Below are 20,987 nucleotides of genomic sequence, written 5' to 3'. Positions count from 1 at the left end.
TTTTCCAACTATAAATATTTTTCCACCATGACTGTTCATTTCTACCTTTTAATGAGTCGATTTTGACACAGCTGCTGGCCACCTGTTGTCGTCAGATCTTTATCAAGCCTAGTTCAGTACTTAACAACCCTCTGGATATTTGCTAAGTGCCAGGCTTTGGGGAGGGGGCATGGAGAGGTGGGGGGGGCACCAAAGGGACAGAGAGGAGCCAGGCACCCGACCTCAGCTTCCTTGAGCCCACTGGGAATTCTGTCCCCAAACTGCTGGTGCCAATTGAGTTTCTGTGAGTGAGAGGAAATACCTGTCCACACTGTGTGTGTCTGACATCTTCAGAAATCCACTTCAGCGTAAGGAGAGGATAATGGAGAGGCCCTCAACACGTTTCAAGGTGGGGACAGAAATGCTAAACTCTTATCACAAATGTGCTTCATCTTGGTTGTGACAGTCGGAGGAAATTATCACTTGTTTTCCCTGCTTTTTGTAATTTTGGCTCCTAGTCCTTACTCTCTCTGGAAGCAACTTGTTTGCACTTTAAACTTTAAAAGTCCTATCTTTGAAATAAAGGTTTATTTTTTTTATGAAATCCACAGGTTTTGCATACCTGCAAAAGACTCAGGTTTTAGCAGTTTTCATGGGAGCTGTCAAAAGTGTCAGCCACTTTACAAAATGGTCAACCTGAAAGTCCCTTTGGTATTCAGAATGGTATGATTGCCCCATCCTTGTTCTTTGAAAGAGTGCTACCGGCTCATTTCTCAGTCCCCATACGGAGGTTAGGCCAGGGGAAATTGAGCTCTATCTTCTTAACAAATAAAATTCTAAATGGTACCATACCAATTGATTTAAATAAAGATTTCCATTAATAAGTCAGTCTTAAAGGCCCATACCAAGGTTTATCAACTTCAGCGGTTGACATTTTGGTCAGAAAAATTCTTCGTTGTGGGGCTGTCCTGTGCTTTGTAGGATGTTCATCAGCATCACTGGCCTCTACCCACTGGATGCCGGTGGCAAGCCCCATGCCCTGCCCTCTTCCCAAATGCAGCGATCACAAGTGCCTCCAGATATTGCTGAGTGTCTCCTGGGGGTCAAAAGCACCCCAGGTTGAGAACTACTGACCTATACAACGCCTGTACATCAGGCTGAGGCTCTGCATTGACAGGAAATTGTACAATGCTCAAAGTCAGAAAGTTAAAGGCAATACTGCTCTCTTCAAACCAAAGAACAGCTCACCAACTTCAGAGCTTATTAAGTTCTCTGAGGCTCAGATTGTTGATCTGTAAATGATGATTAAATATGAAATCATATAGTGCTAGTTATACTGGTTTCAGTAGAATTAGTATTGCTAGTTGACACTTATTACACACTAAGTGTGTCCACAGAGTTAGCTGTTACTACAAGAACTTAAACCAGTATAACTGTGACTGTAATTAGAACTTCTCCTACCAGTTTAGTAGTATCTTGTTGGTCTGGTATCACCAAGGGGATGGGGTAAAGCATAAGTATTAAAAAAAAATAAGCTTATTCCCTTAAGCATCAAACTCAAAAATGTTATCTCCACTTTGCTTGTCAGATGACTTTAAAAAATTTAATTCAATTTTACAAATACAGGTATTTTACTTTTATCTCTGTATCACTACAGAACGTATACAAGTAACTGTCCATTAAACTCGTTCTTCTTTTTCATTCTAAGTTGATGAAAATCAGTTCTGGGAAGAGTTTTCTCCCAAGGCTTCACATTCATTAGAAAAGGTAGTCACTTATGTAAACACAATTAGGTCATGAAAAACATTCACAGCCTTTTGTAACATGTGACTGTTAAGAGAACTTTAGGCATAGGTGTGAACGAACATGATTTTTGAGCTTACAATGAAAAAGGAAATCTTTTATGATGACTTTTCATTCTTTTTTTTGTAAGATCAAAATAAAACAAAACCACATCCTCAAACACAAACTGGATTCTAGCCATAACTTTGTCATTATAATCTTTGTGACCTTGGGCGTATTACTTAAACTCTTTCAGCCTAAGTTTTCTCATGAGTAAAATAGGAGGGATAACTTTTTGTCTCCCAGAGTTTTTACAAGAAACAAATTAGATAGTATATGAGAAAGTGCTTCAGTATTCCTAGTGCTTAATACAAAAGTGAGGTATTATTTTTTTCATTGCCAATATGATCACTACCATGCCCATTATCATTAATAATATGCTGAATATTCAGAATAACATTCTGGACCTTTCTGGAATAAATGGGTTAACATTGATAACCAGAGAAATAGCTAAACTCTTATCAGACAGGAACTTATCATGGCTGAGGGAGTCCTACAATTTCTTAGCAATTGGAATATTTTTTTCTGTGTTCAGAAACATAATGAAACATTATGAAAATAGAAAAACCCCATCATGTTATCTAGCATACATCATTTTATGTTCTGCAGACAAGTAAGTAAACATATGTCCTCTTTGAAATATCTAATGATAAAATAGCCTAGGAATTAAATTTTTATCTATGGAAACCTGTAGCCCTAACACATGAAAAATATACAAATATATTTTGCTTTTATTTTTATCAAGCTTCAACTTCCCAGATTCCCTGGTCTCTGCTTTGAAAGAAGTTGGTAATATCACCATAATAGTTTGATTTGAAAACAAAACAAAACAAAAAACCTGTTACTCTGCTCAGGAAATAGTCTGTGATGGGAATAGTTCTATGAAAAAGCCACAATGTTCTAATGTAGCCTCATGGAGGGCAAAGACTTTTGTTTCTGGTATCAACTGCTTATGTGGGGAGTGTGACATGGTGCCTGTGATATAGTAATATCAGTGAATGAATGAACAGATAAGCCTATAATGGGATGGGGGGAGGGAGGGAGGAAGGAAGGAATTTCTCACTTAATATGCTGGAGTTCATTTTAAAAAGCCAAAATAGGTCACCAGAATAGATACAAATATTAGTTAAATATATTAGCTATTTTTTACTTGTGTTGGGAAAGGAAGAGCTGATTTTTCACTGAGAATCACATGTGTAGAAAAGAATCCAAATTCTGCAGTAGCATTTTTCAGGACATGGTGCCATTAAACTCGGAATCCACAAGATCTCAAGAGTATAATGTAGACAGACAATGCTGATATACTCACTTTTTTTTTCTGTGCTGTTTGATTCTAAAATGGACATGATCTTTTCCATTTTATGATTAGCATAACTTTTTGCACATTATTCTACTTCCTATCATAAAAGAGAGTTTCAGTCTCATGACCTGGCTCTGCTCTCCTGTTTATCCAACAGCTTTCAGATGGCCTCTATATTGCATGCGTTGGGCTTATCTAATGTGCATCCTTTTAAAAAAAACACACACAGAAGATATTCTTAACATTGCACTTGGTCAGTTGGTAGAATATCGATGTGTTCTGATTGGTATTATGTGCATTTACAAATAGAATTAACTCTTCAGCTCTTCCGATGCTCATTGGTGTTGGCATTACACAACCCACTTCTGCTACTCCCACTCACATGGGCCAACCCGGGTCCCTTGACTGGGAATACAGAAGTGTTACTAGAAGAGAGAGGTCAGTCTTCCCACAGTCAGCCCAGGAACATGGAAGGTGCACAAGAAAAACAGAGAAAGTTGATCTGTTTGTGTGTGTGCATGTGTGTGTGTGTGTGTGTGTGTGTGTGTGTGTGTGTGGTGTGAAGGAGAGAGAGACACACTGGTACACTGAGGCAAGCCAAATTGGGGACAGAATGAATGAGAGCCTGTTAGTGTTTCATGTCCTTTCTGGGCCCTTCTCTGGCCTTGTGTGCCATGAGACATACCTGCAGCCTTAGAATGCTAACTCAAGTGGCCTTGGCTCAAAGAGTATTGCTCTACTGACAGTCAAAACCATCCTGACTGATGCGGTTTGCCTTACAGCCATGATGCCCATGAGTGAGGAAACATAACTTTAAACATATTTTATATTCCCTCAACATACTACTGAGTTCAGCTGAAGTTGAGGTTGACCATTCAAGCACCATGACAGCTTCCCACCTCAAGCACCTGCATCTCCCCACAGACTTTCTTGGGCTCAAAGGGAGCCTACTCAGCCACACAGAAGTGCAACAGGGATGTGTGTGAGAGTTTCTATCCTCACAGTCCACTTGAACCCATGGGGACAGAAGTCAGTAAATGAAAGCCCTGTCGTCCCCATGCACCAAGAGGTTTCTCATTCTCTCCACTCTTTCCCTTGGGATTTCCGGGATAGACTCCCAAATAAACCACCTCCTGGTCTCAGGCCGACCATGGTCACAGTCCTAGAATCTGCTTCTAGAATAATCAAAACTATGACAAAAGCCAACTTCCCTTTGAGAAACTGACTTCATAAAAGGAATAATTACATGTCTCACACCTACTGCTCACTCACATGCCTTCTTAGTCCCACCTTGTGCCAAAGAGCAAGAAATGTCAAGCCATTATGATTTAAATTCTGCTATGTAATGTGACCCCCAATGGTATTAATACTTAATAAAAACTAATTATATTCTTATAAGAAGATTCTTAGAACACATTTAAAAATTTTGATAATAGTTTACACTATATAGGAAGAATTTTATACACTATATATACATTTCCTTGAGAAATACTATGTGGTTATTTTTTAGAAAATGTGGTATAAGGGAGAGTGCACAGAGAAGACTTAAGTTGTATTCCCAATTTTGTAAATTTTCACATTTTAGGGCCTTGACTATGATCCCTAAGAGTTCTGAACCTTTGGTTTTCTAGTGTATAAAATGCAAAAATAAATACTTTCCTTGCATAATTCATGGGCATCAAAAGTGCATGTGTTCTATTGGCTCAATAGTTGATGGTGCCTAAATGGTTAAAAAAAAAAGCTTAATTTAAATCTTAAAATTTAAGGAAATAAATACAAGTGCAAATCAAGCAAAATTCCAAAAAAGACCTTTTGGAAAAGTCTTCATTCTCTCTCTTAACACTTTGACATACTGGAGAAAACATTAATCATAAGCACGTGATTCTTCCATCTTTACCAAGTAGGCTAATTTTATCTACTATGGCCTGAACTTAAAGAGGTTTTCATTTTCATTTAAAAAGTCTAATTGATTTGGTGAGCACATACTGAATTACATCTCAGAATGTATTGACCTATATATACTCTAGATTCTAGTTCTTACTTATGGTTGAGGCAAAAATGAACATTAGCCTTTAAAATCATGACCTTGTTAAAAATCATTCCTTTAAGCAATGAGCACTAAACCATTATTAGAATGTTCAAGTTGATTATATATATATTTTTTCTTAAATATGCTACTTGTCACTGATTTAATCCTCATGAGTAAAACTTTACCTCAAGCTTGATATTTATTAATATATTCCAGACAGTCTGATTATAGTATATTTTCCAGAGACTAGAAGAATATTAGTGCTAGAAGGAATCACAGAGACTACTTAATTTTCTCCTACCTCCTTACTTCACAAGCAAAGAGAAAAAGCCTAAAGAAATGAACTTATTTGCCCAATGTCATACTGTGAATTAGATTTAAAAAACCATACCAAGGATCCAGGCATTTCTGCAAAGCTTTTCAACAAGATTTTCTAAAGCATGTTCTGTGGGACATTGGTCCTTTGAGATCCTGTAAGCCCTGCTCCCCAAGAAAAAGTCTCTATTGTAAAATAAATTTAGGAAATGGGGTGCCTATTGGAATATTAAAGAGTCTTGGAATTAATGTAGTTAAGAAATATGTTTACTGAAGTAACTTGGTCACGGAGAATTCCTTTTCTCCCTATATTATGACTTATTCACATCATCTTCCCTTGTTATATTGCTAAGTGCAGCCTTATTAAATCAGGACCTTCCAGGATAAAGTTCAAGGACTTGGGTCTAAGACACCCAGCATTTTATCACCAGCTTCTGCCGTATCCCCTGCCAGTCCTCCAAATGCTCCACAGGCACCCAACTGTTTTTAGTTCCCCCCAAGTATCAAATAGTCTCACTGTTTCTTTCACAAGCGATGTTTTATTCACTCAGAATACATTTCAAGGGCTTTGAGAGTGTTGGTTTGTATTCTCTCATCTCTGTCTCTTTCTCTCTCGACTTCTCTGTTTCTCTTAGTCTTTCTCTCTGTGTTATACACATACACACGCACGCACACACACACACACACGCACGCACACACGCACGCACACTCACAAACATGCACGTGGCATCTGTCATTTTGAATTCCTAGGACTGCATATGCTCTCTGTTCCTTTTACCTAGAAAACATGACTGTAGCAAACATACGCTCCTCATTCTCAAAGGTGTATAAGGGCAGTATATAAAAATGAATATGTTAGGTAAAATTCAGAATAAGGACAGATTGTCTCTTGACACGTTCTGTCCCATTTGTTCCTCCCTTGCATGCCAGAAATGCCAGGCCCTGATGTTCCCTGCTGTCAGAATTCCTCCAACAGTTGATTTCATCATGCTTTCTTTGCCTGCTAACAAGATAAAACAAGCAGTTGTATCACTTTCTAAGATTTTCCCATGCATAAGTGCCTGGAGTCATTTTTAATTGTGGAAATTATTCGGTAGAAATTGAATCAGTAAAAATTACCATACGACTCAGGCTAACACTCACATTGGTGTCATGGGGGTCATGCAGCCGTGGTTTCTCTCTCCATGCTTTTGTGCCATCTCCTTGTTCTTCTCCTGGGGGACCCGCTCTGGAGGCTGAATGTGGAATTGGAACCCCTATGCAGCACTGACTTAGGAGGAAGTGTCGGAGCTATTCCGTGGTCCGCTGAGACCCTCAGCTAGAGTTTTAGGTTTACCTTCTGCGCAGAGTATTCACATTGCATTTGGTGTGCAGACCTGATGCTCATGAACAGTTCCGTCAGGGTTCCTGAACTAGAAGAGAGCCCTGCTCCTCTAATACAGTTTTTGTCACAGTGCAAAATCCAGCTCATGAGTTGTCTCTTTATGAAACCTTTGTTCCTACACTAGAAACTATATTTTAGTCTACTGTGAATCTTGGGAACTTAGTGCAGTGCCCTTGGATAGAGCCCTGATGAATTATTATTAAACAAGGAAGTAGTAGCAAATGGATAAAGAAAACCAAAGCATATTGGCAATAATCTAGGAAGTAGACTAGGTTCAAGTGTAGCAACAATCACATCTGTGCAGTTGTGGGACCCAAAGTTATATCCATGAAGAATAAAAGATCTACTTTACACATTTCAAAAGACATCTGTAGCTGATGTAAGCACTGTCAACTAATAAACTATTTTATTAAATATCAAATTCCCAAACCAAGGGAAATACCGTACCTCAGTACTTAAATATTATAGATGACTATTGATGCCAAATCAGTGACATTATTTGCAATATTTGTTTGCTGTGTATACACTGCATGAAAGTGTTATTTGCAACTACAGTTTATGATTCCATAATGACAAATGCCTATGACACATGTGGTCTGTGCTGCGAAGCAGGCCTGGCACTATGAGCAAGGTGGGATCCTGCTGTTTTGGAATGACAGCCTACAGAGAGAGCAGCACAGGAAAAGGGATCACCATGTGTCTGTGCAGTTCAGAGTGCCAGACGGAGGGAAGCCCAGGGTGCGGGGGACAGAGAAGAGGGTGTTCGACTGCACAGGGAAGGTCAGGGAGAGCTTCCCGGGAGAGGAGATTTTTGAGCTGTTTCGGGAAAGACGAACACGGTGTATCCAGACAAGGAAGGAATGAAGGGTGTGCAGGCAGCCCCAAATGACGCCTGCCTCCTGACATTCACTCCCTGTGTGACTCCCCCCTTTGAGACTGGCTGGAGATATATACATACATATATATATATATATATATATATATATATATATATATATTGGTATGATATATATATTGGTATGTATATGATATGTATATGTATATACATATATGTATATATATGTATATGATATACATATTGGTATGATATATATATATCATACCAATATAATATGGTAAAGTGATGAGATGTCATTTCCATGATTAGGTTATGAAAAGACTGTGGCTTCTGTCTTGCTTTCTCTCTCTCTCAGAGCCCTTGCTCTTGATGAACCAGGATGCCACATGGTGGGCAGTTCCATGGAGGGGCCACATGGCAAAGAATTCCCCACCCACAGAAACTGTGAAAGAATTAGTTTGTTGGTTTTAAGCTACTGAAATCTAAAGTAATGTGTTACTCTGTAATACATAACTAGCATAAAAATGAATTTGTTTGATTGTGTTTATTAGATTTTTTTATTCATTTAGAAATGAATATTCATGTATCAAATACACTGTATTCTCAGGCATTTGAATAATACAGAGTAAAATATTTCCTGTCTTTAAGACACTGTAATTTCATAGAAGATCTTTTTCACTGGGCCAGAAAGTTCTGAAGTTTGAGTATGAGCACACTAGCATCTGTAGATGTTCCTCAATGCATTTTGCAAAGGCATTCTTTTTGAACATTTTTTCCCCCAAAAATGAAGGTAGCAAATCTGAGGAGCTAAGAATATGCAAATAAATCTTTTCTGCTCCTTGTCCCACCAAGTCATTTGTTCCTACCATTTCACTATTAAGTTCCAATATACTCCTTGCACTTCTTTTATTTTTAGTCTCCACTGCAAGTCTTGGTAATAATTATAAATATTATATATGAAAACAATATTGTGAATGAATAAAAGAAGGTGCAAACTTGAGTTTTGTTCTAAAACATTATAGATTGATGGTGTCCTTCATTCAATCATTCACTCATTTTTTGTTCCTCGGGCATTTATTGAGAATAGTGGTAGAGGACTTGAATAATAGTTATTAAGAATATCAAGATAGCCCCTTAACACCACCCATTAATAAAATCTAAAATAAAAACACAGTAAGTATATGCTATAGTCTGAATGTCTATATCCCTCCAAATTCATATTTTGAAATCCTAACTCTCAAGGCGTTGGTAAGAGGTTGGGGACTTTGAAAAGTGATTAGGTGATGAAGGTAGATCCCTCACAAGTGGGGTTAGTGCCCTCATAAAACAGGCCCGACAGAGACCCCTCAGGGCCCTTTGATGCCATGTGAGGACACAGCCAAAAAGTGCTATCTGTGAACCAGAAAGTGAGTCCCTACCAGAATCTGCCAGTGCCTCGAGCTCAGACTTTCCCAGACTTCAGAACTGTAAGAAACAAATTTCTGTTGTTTTATAAGCCACCCAGTGTATGGTGTTTTTGTTACAGCAGCCAGAATAGACTAAGCATCTATGATGAATAGATAATATTAATAACTGAACCACTATATACCTTCTATAGGGGAGGTATAACCCACAAACCTGGGGGTACAAAGGGAAGAGATTATTATTTTTTTGTAGATAAGCTGAGTCAAGAAAGCCTCATAAAAATGCCTGGTCCCATGTTTCCATGCGGAGGGACTTCAGCTAAGGTGACACTTCTGGCCAATCTCTCCAAGTTCCCCCCACTGCCACGCCGATCCTAACCGCCACCTCCACAATTGCTGGTCCTGGCAAGTGAAGAGGGACAGGAGTGACGTGTCTGTTCTGTGACTTTGGAAGAAGACATTAAGCCTGATCAGATCAACGACATTTATGTTCTCTGCTTCGGGCTGCCCAGGGGCAACATTCTCTCATCAGCCGAGTGGGAAGCTGGCTTTGGCAGGCTGCTGCTCTGCCGGGGGAGACATGCATGCAATGGGGGAGTGGTGTTAGCGGTCTGCTCAGGTTGCAGATCTAAGAACAGCTTTCTGATAAGCTTTGATCCGAATAGACATTTTGAGAACCAATTTTTTTTGCCATCAGTTGTCATTTCTAAATTGGTTCCAAACCATGGAAGAGAAGAAAGGGCCGTGTTTTCTCTATCCCCTAGAACTACAATAGAATGGTTGGCAGAATTGTTGTCAACAGGGGAGAGGAATGGTGTGAATAAACACACCCAGGCAGGTGAATAAATGTAATTGAAAGGAATTCCAGGTAATGGAAGCTGTTCATTTGGTGGGAACACAGGGGTAACACATGATGGAAGTGGGGAATTAGCCTGGAAGGGTGGGTTGAGTGGACCTGAATACCAAGATAGGGGATAGAGGCTTTGAACTCAGTTTGGAAGGTAAGGCAGGGCCACTGGGGGTGTCTGATCAGAAGAGTGCTACACATTCATTCAGTCAAGGCACATTGATTTTATGGCCACTGTTTGGCAAACATTATGGTAGTCATTAGTAACGGAGGAGGCATCTCCTCAGAGGGAGATACTTGGAAAACTGTAAAAGTTAAACCCTAGGGGTGAATGAGTCACTGACTGACAGAGGACAGAGCAGGAAGAAGCTGAGCATGGGCCTCGGGGACTGTTTAGGAATAGGAAGGAAACATTGAAAATAACACATTCATAGGAGAAGAAATGGATAGTTTAGTGAATTGGGATTTTTTTGGAAATTAAAAAAATCTTATAGGTGGGTTGGAACACTTGATAGTGTCAAATGCTCTTGATAAACAGTAGACCTATGTTACTTTCTCTTAGGAAGGATGGAAAAACATAAACATACACAAAATGCAGTGTTTTCCATTTTGCTCTGGTATTCCTCCTCCAGGATAGTTAATATGAGCACCTGTGTCCATGCAACTTAGAGGCAATTACCTTTGCATGTCATTCACCTAATGGACAGAGGATGAAGCTGATACCATGAAGGAAGGAGACCTCAGAGAGAGTACACACAGTTGTGTTATATCTTCCCTCAATATGTAATGTTTAAACGGCAAAAGCAGTGAATAAAATCGGTCTGCTGAGAAAAATTGCATAAAGTAGGAACCATGTCTTGCTCTATTTGATTTGATGTTGCATAGGGAGCTATAAGAAAGATAACATACTCCTGTAGATTCTCTATTATATTTTTAATTTGCAATTAAGTTCCCTTCAGGATCCATGATCTGAAATAGTATGGAAATTCATTATCATTCTAAATGCATTTTCAGCCTCCATACTGGCTGCTAAGTAAGTATTCGAGTTTATAAGAATATTAAGTCAGTTTTCACACTCTGGCTTCTCCTATTTCTAATATTTTGCCCAAATTATAGTCACTAGATGTTTTGGAAAGCTTCTTTCCAAAAATAATTCTGACCACTTTAGGCATGGAAGGAAGGCTTCCTCCAATGGGAAAATGTTTACTGATGGGCCCTTCTAAAGATTTCATGATTTCTTGGTGGTCATAATGCTTTCCAATTTCTTCTTATATAATATAGTGAGAAAATATCTGATTTTATGAGTTTATTTTTCTTTAATAACAGAATACAACTTTATGTTTGTAGTAGGCAGAAAAATGTATCCCCAAAGATGTGGAAACAGATGTGTTCCTGATCCCTCATACATGTGAATATGTCACCTTACATGGCAAGAGACACTTTGCAGATGTGATCACCTTAAAGATCTTTGGGGGGGTGGATTAAGGAGGATTGAGGATTAAGAAGGGGGAGATTATCTTGGATTAACTGGGTGGGACCAACATCAACATAAGAATCCCTATAACTGCAAGAGGGAGGCAGGACAGTCAGTGTCAGACTGATGTGAGGAGAGAAAGACTAGACCGGCCATGAAATGGCTTTGATGGCTTTGAAGGTGGAGGAAGGTGCCTGGAGCCAACGCATGCAAGAGGCTTCCAGAAACTGGAAGAGACAGGAACTGCTTCCTTCTTAGAGCCTCTAGAAGGAACGCAGCCCTGTTGACACGTTGATTTTAACCCAGTAAGTCCCATTTCAGACTTCCAACCCCCAAACTACATGTAAGACAATAAATGTGTATTATTTTAAGCCACCATATTCGTGATAATTTGTTAAAACAGTGATAGGAAACGTGGTAAGGCATGTTTTAAGGGTAGACGATGAGAAGTCTGATGATGAAATCAAAGCATCTAAGGTGGGAAATAAAGCTGGCCATATTTGCTCAGTGCTGGTTATTTCAGTGTTTGTGAAATTGATGAAAATGCGTGAGAGAGCACATCATATATAACTCAGCCCACTAAAAGACCTGAAAGGAAGTTTTTGGTCTAGTGAAACACTGGCCTTTGACAGAGGTGTTTTTTTGTACTATTTGTGTGGATGTGTGCTGGACTACAGAAGTCAAAGACAGTGTAAAAGGGTTGCCAGGGCAGGGCCCCAAAGTCCAGGCCTTGGCCAAAGCAAGAGGTCAGCATCTGACCTGTCTCCTCCTTCTTCATCTTCTTCTCCATCTTAATGGTCTTTGTCTGCCACCTTCTCTCACTTACTCTTTCTCTCCTCAATATCTCACATTCTCTTTTTCTCTTTGATATTCTCTCTTTTCTTAACTTGGCCATCATGTGAAACTGAAGTCAACTTTATCAGTTCTATTTATTTAAAAAGTTTACTTTTCCCTATGTTCAATATATGTCCATTCCATCTTCAATTATGATATACTGAAGCTATAAAATAGATTTTTTTTAATCTTTCAATTTTGAGTGCTTAATTTTAATAGTAGCTACCAAGAATAAAATTTGTTTTTAGTAAATTAACAAATACATGCACTTAACAAAGAGATAGAAAAAGTGTCAAAACAACTGTTACATCTAGATGGTGATGCCATGGATAGTTCTTATTCTTTTTGTATTCTTTCCAACTTTCCCACATTACATATCTCATCTTCGTAAAATATATTTTTTTTCTAAAAAGACAGTCTATAAGCATTTTTCATATCTTTTTTTAAAGACACTAAAATGACTAGGAATAAAACTGATAATTCCATTCAATGTTATTTGAGATTTTTTTACATCCCTTTTAAGGACTTGATATCATAAGCTTCTGAGACATGAATAAAACATTTTAAGGAGGAAACAGTCTACACCATACAGTGCTGAAAGAGGATTCCTTATTTTGGGCTGTCCTCTTATTTACATGTGTGCAAATGAAACTTAGTTCCTGTTTATTGTTTTCTTGTTTATCACTGCTTTCTGTCATTGACTTATACTGGTTTTTTCCACTCCAGTTTTACATACTTATTGTGGATTTTTAGAAACAACTTTTCTCACAGTTGGATGGATGGATTTTTCCATCCATCCATCTATGGGGCGAATGGATCTTTCATGCCCCATCTGCAATTTCTCTCTCACAACTGCTCATGTTTGCTATTTGTAAGGACATGGGTGTTTGGGTGCCTTTTTCGGAGGGCTCACCACCCATTCATTGCAGAGTGGAAAATGGAACAAGGAACTTCTCCCTGCCTGCCGCAGTGAATATTTAAGAATGGGAGCATTTTCACTGGCCTCGTGAGATCCCACCTTCTGTCAATGCTGCCTCTGAACTATCAAGAAAAACTTTTTGTGAATACCACCCCGTCCCATTCCACAATTTTCTTCTTCAGTCTCAGCAAGAATGATTCCAAATCTTTTTGTTTATTTTTTTTTATTTCAGAATATTATGGGGGTACAAACGTTAAGGTTACATACATTGCCTTTGTCTTCTCTCCCCCCTCGAGTCAGAGCTTCAAGCGTGTCCATCCCCGAGACGGTGTGCATCATACTCATTATGTATGTAAATACCCACCCCCTCCATCCCCCTCCCACCTGCCCCACACCCAACAAATGTTTGTTTTTCTTTTTTTCTTAACATTTTGGGTACATTTTTTATCTTTGCCTCTCCCTAGCAAGAGTTAGAGGTATGCCCTTTCCATCCACAATGTTCACCACATCCCTCAGATGTGGAACTATCCCTCCAACTCTCGAATGCCTAGTGAACACCACCACCCTTTGAGCATCATAGTGTTAATCAGTCAGTACCAATTTGATGGTAAGTATATATGGAGCCCATTATTCTGATCTTGTGTCACCTCACTTTGGATAATGGGCTTAAACTCAATCCAGGATAATATAATCAGTGCTAGCTTGCTGTCCTTTCTTAGAATTGAGTAATATTCCAATGTAAACATATACCAAATTTTAATAATCCACTCATGAATTGACAGACACTTGGGTTGTTTCCACATCCTTGCAATAGTGAATTGTGCTGCCACAAACATTCGGATGCAGATGTCTTTATAATAGAGTGTCTTATGCTCTTTTGGGTAGATTCCCTCATAATGCTATTGCTGGGTCAAATGGTATTTCTATTTTTAGCTCTTTGAGATATCTCCAAATTCTTTTCCACAAAGGTTGCACTAATTTGCAGTCCCACCAGCAGTGTGAGAGTGTTCCTGTCTCTCCACATCCTCGCCAGCAATTGTTGTTTTGGGATTTCTTGATACAGGCCATTCTCACTAGGGTTAGGTGATATCTCATTGTGGTTTTGATTTGCATTTCTCTAATGATTAGCGATGTTGGACATTTTTAAATATGTTTGCTGGCCATTATTCTGTCTTCTTTAGAAAAGTTTTTGTTCATTTCCTTTGCCCATTTTCTTGATGGGGTTGTTTGATTTTTTCTTGTTAATTCTTTTGACCTCTAGATAGATTCTTGTTATCAGACCTTTATTGGAAGTATAGAGACCAAATATTTTCTCCCATTCTGGAGGTTGTCTATTTGCTCTAATGATAGTTTCCTTGGCTGTGCAGAAGCTTTTTAATTTGATCAGGTCCCACTTTTTTATTTTTATTGTTAAAGTGATTGCTTTGGGGGTCTTCTTCAAAAATTTTTTGCCTAGGCCAATGTATGAGAGGGTTTTCCCAACCTCTTTTTCTAGGATTCTTAAGGTTTCATGCCTTAGGTTTAAATCTGTTACCCATCTTTAGTGGATTTTTGTGACAAGTGAGAGGTAGGGGTCCTGATTCAATCTTCTGTATGTAGCTATCCAGTTTTCCCAGAACCATTTATTGAAGAGAGATTCTTTTCCCCATTATATATTTTTGTCTGCCTTATCAAAGATTAGATTACCATATGCAGATGGTTTCATCTCTGGAATGTCAGTCCTATTCCAAATATTGATGCTTCTGTTCTTGTACCATTACCAGGCTGATTTAATTATTATTGCTTTATAGTATAGCTAAAAGTCAGGAAGACTAATGCTTCCCAGTTTGTTCTTTTTGCTTAAGATTGCTTTGGCTATATGAGGATTTTTCTGGTTCTATATAAAGTGCAGAAGTATTTTTTTCTAGATCTGTAAAGAATGATGATGCTACTTTGATGGGGATTGCATTAATTCTGTAGATGACTTTAGGTAACATTGACATTTTTACAATATTGATTCTACCAATCCATGAGCAAGGTAGGTTTTTCCATCTGTTTACATCTTCTACAATTTCTTTATTTAGTGCTTCATAGTTCTTGTATAAGTCTTTTGTATCTTTCATTAAATATATTCCTAGATACTTAATTTTCTTTGGGGCTATATAGTAAAAGGTATTGTGTTTTTTTATTTAAGTTTTGGCTTGACAGTTCTTAGGATATATGAATACCTCTGATTTTTGTATATTGGTTTTGTAACCTGAGACTTTACCAAATTCATTTATCAAGTTTAGGAGTCTCTTGGATGAATCCATGGGGTTTTCTAGGTATAATATCCCTCGCTTGCCTAATTGCTATAAAAATATGGAATGCTTCACGAATTTGCGTGTCACCCTTGCACAAGGGCCATGCTAACCTTCTCTGTATTGTTCCAATTTTAGTATATATGCTGCTGAAGTGAGAACATAATTCCAAATCTTAATAAAATTCATTATATCATGAGGTTTTCTGAATAAAAGATGCTTGTAGGCTGCATATAGCTAGATAATTCACATAGAGAACTAAAAAGAAGAACATGCCTGAAATTTAAGGCTTTACAAATTGTAGATTTGTGTTGCATTGTTCTTCACTTTCCAATTTGATGATATTATGACTTAAACTAATGCTACTAAAAACATACACACACGTTTGTATACACATTTACCCAAACATATGTGATCCAGAGGGAGAAACTTGGGCACATGCACGATCAGAGTGCGGTTATGTACTTCAGCAGAATTGCTTTAATGCAAGTAGACTTAGGTAAGCTGGATTTGCAAATCAACTTTAAATGTGTTTTGCTTCCCTTGCACTTGTAAGTGGAATTTTAATATTGGTCCCTAATAATGTTTTGCAATTAACCAGCATTTTAACACTGAAGTAAGCAATAAACTAATGCTTTAACACTTTTTTAATTGAAAAGATTAAGAGAAAGCTAATTAATTTGTAAAGTGTACATAGTGAATCATTGAGTCTATGATTAATTTGGTCTATTTTTTGTTCTACACATGAATAGCTTTTAAAAAAGTACAAAATGTATAATTAGCAGTAGATAATTTTATCAGCCCCTAGAAATATTTGTTTGTGCATTTTTTTTGCAAATACATTATAAGAGTTTTATTAAATTTTCTCCCAACATTTCAAACAATTTCCAATCTTTTGTTACTGGATCTAGATTTTGAAAATCCTCTGTCCCTGCTGTAATGACAGCAATAGAATCACACTTTAATTTTCCAGGAAGAAATGATTTGAGGCCATCCATTTTAAGATCTATATTTAAGTTTTACTTTGGTTTTTACTCATTTCATTATTTGTGTACCATCCCATAACTACTATTTTATTACAAGCCCTCAGTATTTTCAACTGGAAATCTATTGAATTAGTCTTTTGTATATCTAATTTCAGTCCCTCCTCTCCAGACTAGTTTTCTTGCTATCCCCAGCACAAATAAATGAATTTATTTCATCTAAAAAATATTTATTGGGCACCTACTAATATGCTGACCACTATGTTAGATGCATAGGAGGTAACAATAAACATAACAGGCAGGTGAAAATCTCTGAACTCATGTAATCAGCATTCTAATTGGCTGAGACAGGTAGTAAACATATGAATGAGTAAAGTACTTAGTATATTAAAAAGTGATCAATATTATGAAGAAAAATAAGAAGAAAGAAAACGAGGACTGAAGTGAGGTGGTTACCATCTTAAACGTGGTTGTCAAAGAGGGTCCTTCTGAGAAGGTGACATCTGCCCAGAGGGATGTGATGGAACTTGCCTTCGGGTAGGCATGTTGGGGGAACAGCACATGCAGGAGCCCTGAGAAGTGAAAGTTTGCCTGAAGTGTTCATGGAACAGCCGAAATGTAGTGTGGTTAAAGTAAGTGAGTCACTGAGTGTGCAAACGGGAAGGGTAGCAAAAGCCAAGAGCAGGGAGAGATAGTTTAGAGTCTTGGAGGAGATTATCTTTGAGAAGAAGGTGGACATGTCTGGGATGCTTATTTTAATAGGACCACTCTGGCTGCTGTGATGAGACCGTACTGATTGTGGCAAGGGTACAAGTGGGTAGACCAGGCAGGAGGCTGCTGCAAAAATAGGCAAAGCCTGGTGGTGTCTGAACCAGAGTGGTAGTGCTGGAGGAAGGATGTGGGGTGCAAGCCAACATGGGTTTGGCTCCAGCAATTGAAAGGATGGGCCTATTCTCTTCTCTGTGCTCCATGTGGATAAATTCTTACTGGATTATATGATCTTCTCGTTTATATCAGTATAACATTCTAATTCTTTTTAGATCAAATATCTCTTTCTAAGAATCGTAACCTAATCAACCTATGCCATTCTAAACACTCCATTAAACTGCACTCCCTGAGGCATGTGGCTAGGTTTATTCTGTGTCTTTGTCCTGATTAAAATAGTTTTCAAGCTTTTATGTTAGAAAGCTTGAAAACTATGTATAAGGATATATATTAGATTTTTTAAAGTAGACTGAAATTTTTTAAATTTAAAAAATTCAAATCTTAAAATGTATATACATGTGTGAATATATAAAATTACATTTATATGCATATAAAATATATTTATTTTGCATACATACATATATGCATATATATACATATATATGTTTATATACATAAAATATATTTATTTTGCATACATATAAAATATAAGATAAAATGTAAGTATCTACATCTATATCTACATATAATATCTATATCCGTATAGATCTATATATCTATAATATCTATATTTATATGAATAAAGACATATATTTGCCTTATATTGTTCCTATTGCCTAATACAACATTATGATTATCCTTATGGGGATATACTAACAAAGCTTACTATATAACTGGATATTTTTTCTCATTTTTTCATGTAATGCATGGATATCTTTTAATTACATGTGACATTTTTCTTAAAAAGGGGTGAAGTTTCCTCAGTAGATTTATGATTTTTTTTTAATAGTCCAAGCAGGGATCTGAGTTAGGACCCTGACTGTCAAAGCGCTCTCCAACCTCTGACGAAGGGACCTGGTGGTTGCCCTTAGATAAAAGCAAGCAAGGATGGTATAATTTCAGGTTCACTAAAACAGACAAATCCAGGTCTGGTCATTGTCTTGGCTGATGATTTCTTATATCTGGTGAGAATGCAAATTCTACTGGGCGCAGGTTAAAACATGAGTCTTGGTTATTATGGGAATAAGTTTAGATGAAAGCTGGAGACAGAACAAGAGGAAATCTGAGGGAAGCAGGGTGTCCCTAAAGTGGCGAAGGTGGGCACACAGAGGAGCAACTTGTACTTTGAGCTCGCTTCACAATTTTGCCTTGAGCCATGCCTGGGGGTGGGAATTCAACACTTGCTTCGCTGATTGCTGTAAGTGTAATCACTGTGGCTAAAAATAATGTTTCTTCACGTACATGGATTGATTATATGATCAACATGTATTGCCTCATTTTAGCCTTATAGCAATTCCTAGCAAGATGAGTGGAGAGACATGTTTATTTTCTAGATGAGTAAAAGGAGCCTCAAAGAGAGAAAGTGACACAACCAAGGGTACACACTTATTCATAATGCACTTACCATGCATCTACTAATTTGGGGGGGGGCATTGGGAAAAAAAAGAAAAGGACAACACATAGACTCTTTCCTTAAGGAGATTACAATCCATTTGGGTATTTGGATAAATTAATAGATATTTCAGCCATGAGTAGAGATTTAAAATACGGTAAAACTTAGTATCTGGTATTTTGTTTCTATTTCATTTATCTCTGCAACATTTTTGAAATGAAAGTGAGTTTATCATTTATTAGAAAAATAATGCATTTCATCTGACTTCAACTAAGACAATAAAAAATATTTTTAAAATATTAAAATAGCTTGTAATCTCATCACCTGGCAAATAGCGCTGTTAAAATTACAATATAGCATATTGTGTTTTTTCTTTATTTATATTTTTAACTGGGTATGTTTAGTTTTATTTTCTTCTTAGTATGGAGTAGGTTTCTTATGTTTCTTCTGTCAAACAATATAGCTCAGCTTCCTAACTTTAAGAGTTTGTCAGTATGTCATTAGATCATCATTTATTTTACCATACAACTATTTATTGATGTTAAATTATTTTCCTGTTTTTTATCATTCAAAAGTATGCTGAGATGAAAAGCATATATAAATCCTTGTAAATATTCTTCATCATTTGCTTGTGATACAATTCTAAAAATGGAATTGTTGGCCAAAGGCCATACATATTCAAGTTAAAAAATATTGGTTTCTGGAAAGTGATATATCGATCTTGACAGATCTTGATTTAAATTCAATTTATGATTCTTCAAATGAGAATAAAATTTTTTTATCTTTCCTAATGATTAATAACTTTATAAGTTAATGTATAAAAAATCTCCTTGTGATATTATCATGAAATTTTTCCTATTGCTTTGATCTTTAGTTATGGAAAAAATATCTTATGAAGATTGAATATAGTCAGGTTTTGGGATAAGTCTGAGTCTCTGTGACCTAAACTCTAGACTGTCTAACTAAAAGCCAAAACTATATTAGGATTTTATTTTATGGACATTTGATTTATATATATATAATTTTCTTATGTTGCTAATATGAATATTTAGTATTGAAGATTTAGATGGTTAAAAAAATTAGAGGCCAGGTGTGGTGGTTCAGGCCTGTAATCCTAGCATTCTGGAAGGCTGAGGCAGGCGGATCACTTGAGGTCAGGAGTTAGAGACCAGCCTGAACAAGAGTGAGACCCTGTCTCTAGCAAAAACAGAAAAAATTAGCTGGGTGTGGTGGCACACACCTGTAGTACCAGTTACTCAGGAGGCTGAGGCAGGAGGATCGCTTGAGCCCAGGAGTTTGAGGTTGCAGTGAGCTATGATGATGCCACTGCAATTTACCCAGGGAAACACAGTGAGACTCTGTCTCAAAAAATAAAAAAAATTAGAATTCTCTCTTTCAAGAAAAGTACTTTCTAGTTTGAAAAGCATATCACAAAAGAACATGTCTGCAAATGGGACCATGGACATTTTGATGCTACAGGATGTGTTTGAGATGTGTGGGCACAGCTGTAGTAAGAATGTGTATCATGTGTGCTCCATGTTTTAGGATATAATGTGCATTAGGTGGTATCCCATGCTATATTTTTTCTCACCCAACTCATATGATTTATTCTCTTAAAAATTTGCCCAGTTTATATCTTATTAAGACTCTTCCAAGATAATATTGTGTACTATAATGCTCTTAATATTGTGTACTATAATACTCTTCCAAGATAATATTGTGTACTATAATGCTTTGATGAAGGTAATTACATACATCAAGGGGCTACTGAGTGTGATTAAAAACAAACACACAGCTTTTATTTAGGCTTACATCGACACCCATACCTCTCTACAAAGCATTGTTAGGCACTCTTCTTTATTCATATAAGGTGGAAGAAAATAGGCTAGGTCCTATCTAGGGAAGACCAGTGCAGGATGAACATAATAAATAAAAGGTTGTCTGGGACCAACATAGTGACTTGTCTCTGATCCTTCTCATTTGGCTGCAAAGAGCTTTCCATGTGCATAGTGACTTTCGATGGTAGTCGCCGTGCCTACCATGGTGACCCATGTGCACTTTGGGGAACAATGAGTCTGTTTTTAGCCCCTATTTCTCTATTTTTTTGCTGATAAAAGTTAAAAAAAATATATATATATATATATACACATACATATATACATATATATACACACACATACACACACACACACATATATATATATATATATATATATATATATATATATATATAAGCTAGGCTTA

At 37.2% G+C, this 20,987-nt stretch overlaps 1 protein-coding gene and 1 non-coding gene across 2 annotated transcripts in view; both read right to left on the bottom strand.

The window, feature by feature from the left end:
- Nucleotides 1-20,987, bottom strand: part of CNTNAP2 (contactin associated protein 2) — a 1,865,599-nt gene that overhangs the window by 708,456 nt on the left and 1,136,156 nt on the right. The window lies entirely within an intron of this gene.
- LOC142873141 (U6 spliceosomal RNA) lies at nt 15,499-15,607 on the bottom strand. Its single transcript, XR_012921189.1, has one exon. It is a non-coding gene; the product is annotated as a U6 spliceosomal RNA (small nuclear RNA).

Source organism: Microcebus murinus, chromosome 9 (genome assembly GCF_040939455.1).
Source record: "Microcebus murinus isolate Inina chromosome 9, M.murinus_Inina_mat1.0, whole genome shotgun sequence".
NCBI lineage: Eukaryota > Metazoa > Chordata > Mammalia > Primates > Cheirogaleidae > Microcebus > Microcebus murinus.
The sequence above is the reverse complement of the archived record's forward strand: the minus strand, read 5'-3'. Positions and strand labels throughout refer to the sequence as shown.